Source organism: Pinus tabuliformis, chromosome 2_2, assembly GCF_031772625.1.
Source record: "Pinus tabuliformis cultivar Carrire ecotype Pingquan chromosome 2_2, CPIR1, whole genome shotgun sequence".
NCBI lineage: Eukaryota > Viridiplantae > Streptophyta > Pinopsida > Pinales > Pinaceae > Pinus > Pinus tabuliformis.
In genome coordinates, this window is record NC_142300.1 from 528,011,818 (window position 1) to 528,017,679 (window position 5,862).

The following is a 5,862-nucleotide window of genomic DNA, read 5'->3' on the forward strand; positions in this document are numbered from 1 at the left end:
GGATGTACCTATTTACAACAAACTGATTAAAGGGAAGTGTTTCAAACGTCCAGGAAGATGAAAAAGAGACACCCCTACCATCAATGTAATTGGACAGTTGTCTGACTTAATGTTGGGGTAGGTAATTTCCCAAAGTATTTAGACCCCATAAGCCCTATAGTAGATGTGCACATGAATGGCACCATTGTCCCACACACCTTGATTGATATTGGTGCTGCCATTAATGTAATGACTAAGGACACCATGCTCAAGCTAAATCTCCATGGTTCATTAAGAAATACCACAACAGTGTTGCATCTTGCAGACCACTCCCAAGTAGCCCCTGAGGGGATTGTTGAGGATGTGATGGTCTCCATTGACTCCTGGGAGTATCCTGCAGACTTCCTAGTTCTCCAACCTAAGGCCAAGCTTAATGGTTATCCTCTCATACTTGGGAGACCTTGGTTATCCACTATCGATGCCTACATCAGCTGTAGGGTTGGAGACATGACGATTAAAAATGGGCATCTGTCCAAACATTTGGTCTTGTACCCTCCTTCTCAGCCATCTTTAGAACATGATTTACCTTTATGGCTAGAAGAGGAGGAAGAAGATGAATTCTACTCAGCCCAACTCTATACCCTAGAAACTTCCATGGGAGGAGGACAGCGGGATGAAGATGACTTGATTGAACACATACTCCGAAATTCAACTCCCAACACCTTGTCCTTAGAAGAAGTAGTAAAGGAAACCAAGAGAAACCATCATATTGATCTATGCTTAACTGATTCAAACCCTACTCATGTCAAGACAATAGAATTCGGCCCTGAAAGAACTTTGAAAATCAACCCCTCTCTTTCTGTACACCAAGAAGAAGAGTTGTGCAACATGCTAAGGGAACATCTGGATGCCTTTGCTTGGAGTTACAAAGAAATGAAGGGAGTGCACCCCTCAGTGTGTACTCACCACATTTATATCAAAGAAGGTTGCAAACCAGTCTGAAAACCCCAAAGGAGAATGAATCCAACTCTCAAGGATATAGTCAAAGAAGAACTGCAAAAGTTGTTGGATGCAGGATTCATTTACCCTATCTCGGACAGTGAGTGGGTTTCTCCTTTGGTGTTGGTTCCAAAGAAAAATGGGAAGTGGAGGATTTGTGTTGATTACTGAGAGTTAAACAAAGCAACAAAGAAGGACCATTTCCCTCTACCTTTCATTGACCAATTGTTAGATGATCTGGCAGGGAAAACAATTTTCTCTTTCTTAGATGGGTTCATTGGGTACAATCAAATCCAGATTAGCCCAAAGGACTAGAATAAAACCACCTTCACCTGTCCTTGGGGTACTTTCACTTATAGGGTCCTTCCTTTTGGCCTATGCAATGCCCCTGCGACTTTTCAGAGGGAAGTCCTGAGTATATTTATCGAGCTAGTCCATGATGCATTAGAAATGTATATGGATTATTTTGCACCCTATGGGTGTGATTTCCAAGAGGCTCTCTCCAACTTGGGTAAGGTGCTGAACAAATGCATTGAAATGAACTTGTCCCTTAGTCCCAAAAAATGTGAGTTCTTGATGACTGCAGGGACTGTTCTAGGTCATTCAATATCCCAGAAAGGACTGCAGGTGGACCCAAATAAGATAGCCATCATCCAAAGGGCCCCACCTCCACAAAAATAGAGGCATGTAAGACTTTTTCTAGGTTTAGTCGGATACTATAAGAGATTTATAAAAGACTTCAGCAAGTTGGCTTCTCCTTTATTTGGGTTATTGGCCAAAGACTCTAAATTTTTATGTTCAGAAAGTTTTCAAGAGGCCTTGTACACCCTAAAGGACAAGTTTGGTGCAACACCTATTCTTCAAGGCCCAAATTGGGCTCTTCCTTTCCATATACATGTTGATGCCTCTCACAAAGGCATAGGAGTAGCCCTAGGCCAGATAGATGAAAAGCTACCTTATGTCATTTACTTCATTAATAAGAATCTGTCAAAAGTCGAACTGAACTACACAGTAACTAAAAAGGAGCTCCTAGTTGTTGTGCATTCATTGAACAAATTTAGGCATTACATTACAAGTTACCAAACATTTGTACATATTAACCATGCTGCAATTAAATACTTGATGAATAAACTTGATGTAAATGCCTGGATTATTAGATGGTTACTTTTATTGCAATAGTTTGATTTAACTATTATTGATAAGCCTAGCAAGGAGAATGTTGTTGCATATTTTTTATCTAGATTGACTTTTCCTGCAGGGGAGGAAGGAATGGTTGATGATCAGTTATCGGATGAACACTTATTCGCCATTTTAGTTCTCTCTCCATGGTTTGCTGACATAGCAAATTACTTGGTGTCTGCACAGTTTCCACCAAATTTTTCCTCCAAGGAAAAAAGCAAGATTGTAAGGAAGAGCACCCCATTCACTTGGATTGGGGGCAACCTCTTCAAACTAGGCCCAGATTAAATTATGAGAAGATGTGTCAGGGAGGAGGAAGTCTTCGACATCCTTCTGACCTGTCATGATGCGCCTTGTGGAGATTTTGCAGCCAAAAGAAAATCATTCAAGGTACTACAAGTTGGTATTACTGGCCCACTCTTACTAAGATGTGAGGAGGTATAGTAGTCAGTGTGATCGGTACCAATGGATGGGGAAATCTACCCCAAGGGATGAAATTCCTCTGCAACCTCAAGTGACTTTCGAGCCATTTGACAAGTGGGGCATGGATTTCATTGGACCCATTGACCCTCCATCTAGGCAAAAGCAGTACATCATTGTGTGCACTGACTATTTAACCAAGTGGGCTGAAGCCAAGGCCATCAAAGAAGCAACAGAAGAAAAAGTGGTTGAATTCTTAAGGGAAAATGTATTTTATAAGTTTGGGTACCCTAGAGAATTGGTCATTGATCAAGGCAGTCAATTTACATCTCACATGATTGAAAATTTGTTAAGCCAACACAAGATCAAGCATAGAACATCCACTCCTTACCACCCATAAGCTAATGGGCAAGTGGAGGTAACCAATAGAGCACTGGAAGGCATTCTGACCAAAGTGATTAGCAGCAGTAGAAAGGATTAGGCAGATAGATTAGTTGAGGCCACTTGGGCCTACAATACCACCTGGAAGACCACCACTAGATTCACTCCTTATGAGCTGGTCTATGGGAAGAAAGCCCTGTTTTCCACTGAATTTGAAAACAACACCTTAAGAATGGCAGCACAACTGGATCTAGATCTCTCCAGGGCACAACAAGAAATATTGCTCCAGCTAAATGGGTTAGATGAATTTAGGATGCAGGACCTCCTGCACACCGAGGCAACTCAAGTTCAAACGAAGATTTGGCATGACTAGAACATAAATGACAGAGAGTTTCAAGAAGGTGATTGGGCTTTGTTGTATGATTCTAGGTACAAGGATTTTAAAGGCAATTTAAGGACTAGATGGTTAGGTCCATATGTCATAGAAAGATGTCATGATAATGGTTCAGTACAGATAAGAACCATTGATGCAGAGGCTATCCCTTTACTTGTCAATGGGTACAGATTGAAGGTCTACAAGAAACCCTTGTCAAGGTAAGAATTCACTAATGGCATCAACAAGATAGTGATGGTGGTGGAACAAGTCTCAACTTCCACCCCATCAAGTCCCTAAAAAAAAAAGAGAGAGAAAAAAAGCAAGAAGAAATAAAGAAACTCAAGGGAAAACCTCCATGAGGCACCTGGGTCCACTGTTGGGTTGAAAACCTCTAGAGGCGGCCCAATGGTGTTGAAAAAAAAGGAAAAAATAAAAATATCTCTGTGTGAAAACCTCTTTTGAGGCACCTAGGGTGGGTAGCTAGGATGAAAACCTCCTTGGAGGCAGACTAGTTGTTTTCAAAAAAAAAAAAAGGAAAAAAGTTTGAAAATGTTATTTGCAGGTCAGCAGGAGGAGGGTCAGCGCAACTTGAGATGAACAGAAGGACCTACACAATCCATATTGTAATTCCTCCATCTCATATTCTTCATTATTCCATCAATCCTTCCATTTATGAACTCCTCCATCTTAGTTTACACAAGCTCTATGTTTTCTACGGGATTCCTTGTAATCCTATCCCTGAAAACCTACAGGAGTTTCCTATAGGAATTACGGTGGCTTTGAAATTTCAAGAAAAGTGATCCTGGAGCAAGGGAATGACAAGACTGTGTAAAAATAAATAAAATATTCACTCCACCACATCATCACCATGCCTTTCATCACCATGTTAATCATGCATCCATCCAAGAAGTCAATTCGAAAAGAAAATATAAACAGTTTTCAAAGAAGGAAAAAACAAATAGAAGAGGGTGAGAATAGAGGACAGAGGGACAATACCTGAAGGCTATACCTCTCACCTACCATTCACTAGAACCCTTATCTACTCATGTCAACAATCCTCATGCTCCAGAAGTGAAAAAAACTATGAAAATTTAGGGGAGAGGTAGCTATAAGACATCCTATAGGTTTCCTCTAGGAAATCCTATAGCAGCCTATCCCACAAAGAAAACTTCACAAGGTTGCATCCATCTTCAGCACAAAGATTCCAAGGTTAAGGAAGCTCCTCCAGAGCTCAGTAGTATTAGCACGATCACCAACATCACTCTCCAGCACCTGCACATCAAAGGAAACAAGCATCAAAAGTGTCCAATACAAAAAATATGCAACAAATACAAATCACAGGGACATCATTCTCCAACAAGCATCATCATCAAATCATCTCACCCACAAGTATGTCATCCTACTCATGCTCTCTCGTTAGCACAATATGATCAAAATTGTAGGATTATGTAAGATTTGGTTTTATAAGCAAAGGTGGCCAATTAACTTTGCCACCTTCGGCCAGTCGACGAGGAGAAAACAGTTAAATCAAAAGAAAAAGGAGATAAGGCCAAAAAAAGGTTAAGTTATGGAGGAACGAAGTGGGAGATGATTACGAGGTAAGGTGGAATGATGGATTGATAGTGGGACCAACGGTCCAAAAGGAGGTGCTTGTACTTTGACAGCCAGCACACCATCCCACATAATCATCCATACAAGGAAAGAAAACATTGATTCCCTCACTAAAAGAGCATTAGAAATCTCGAGATTTCATCGAAATAGGTTGCCTCGGCATTCTTGAAGCAGCACCTACAAGAGAAAGTTAGAATTTTGTAGTGTAGGAGACCTACAAGATCCTACTGGAAAACCTACATGATCCTACAAGAAAACCTACAGGATACAGAGCAGTCAATCTACAGGATTATCAGTGGGCACTAAGGGAGGAGAAATCAAAGGTTTTCCTCAATAGAACATAACCAATGAGGTAGGAGCTATACCTTCCATGTTTTCTAGTTAAAAAGAAGAAAAATCCTCCATTTGATTAAGGAAGTTGCAGTCTAGGAGAATTAAATTGCAGAGTTAACATTTAAATCTCTCTCACCCACTAGAATTCTTGAATTATATCCATACAAGCCTCCACAATTACCAGGGAAAGATGACAGGGGGTTTTAACAAGAGAGAACCCACAAACACAGTGAGAATTCACCAACATCCTCCTGTAGTAGAAATTTTCACAAGGCATCAATGGATGGGGTTCTTTGAGAGGATGAGAGGATATGATGATGAAGTGGCCAGGAACTTTTCTCTCTCACTCATACCCCTCACTAGGACCCATGCCACTACTGTGGTGAAAGGCCTATCAGCAGTAATCACCCCTAAAGTTATAAGCAGAATCACCACACTCCCTTTAGGGTTACCTTGGAGAAAAGAAGATAAGGGTAACAACACCCTTGCAAAGAATAAATTATTTTGATCAAACTTATCCTACAATATTCTCTACAAAACCTAAGACTCCCTATTACATGGACAACTTTCAGAGACATGCAGGC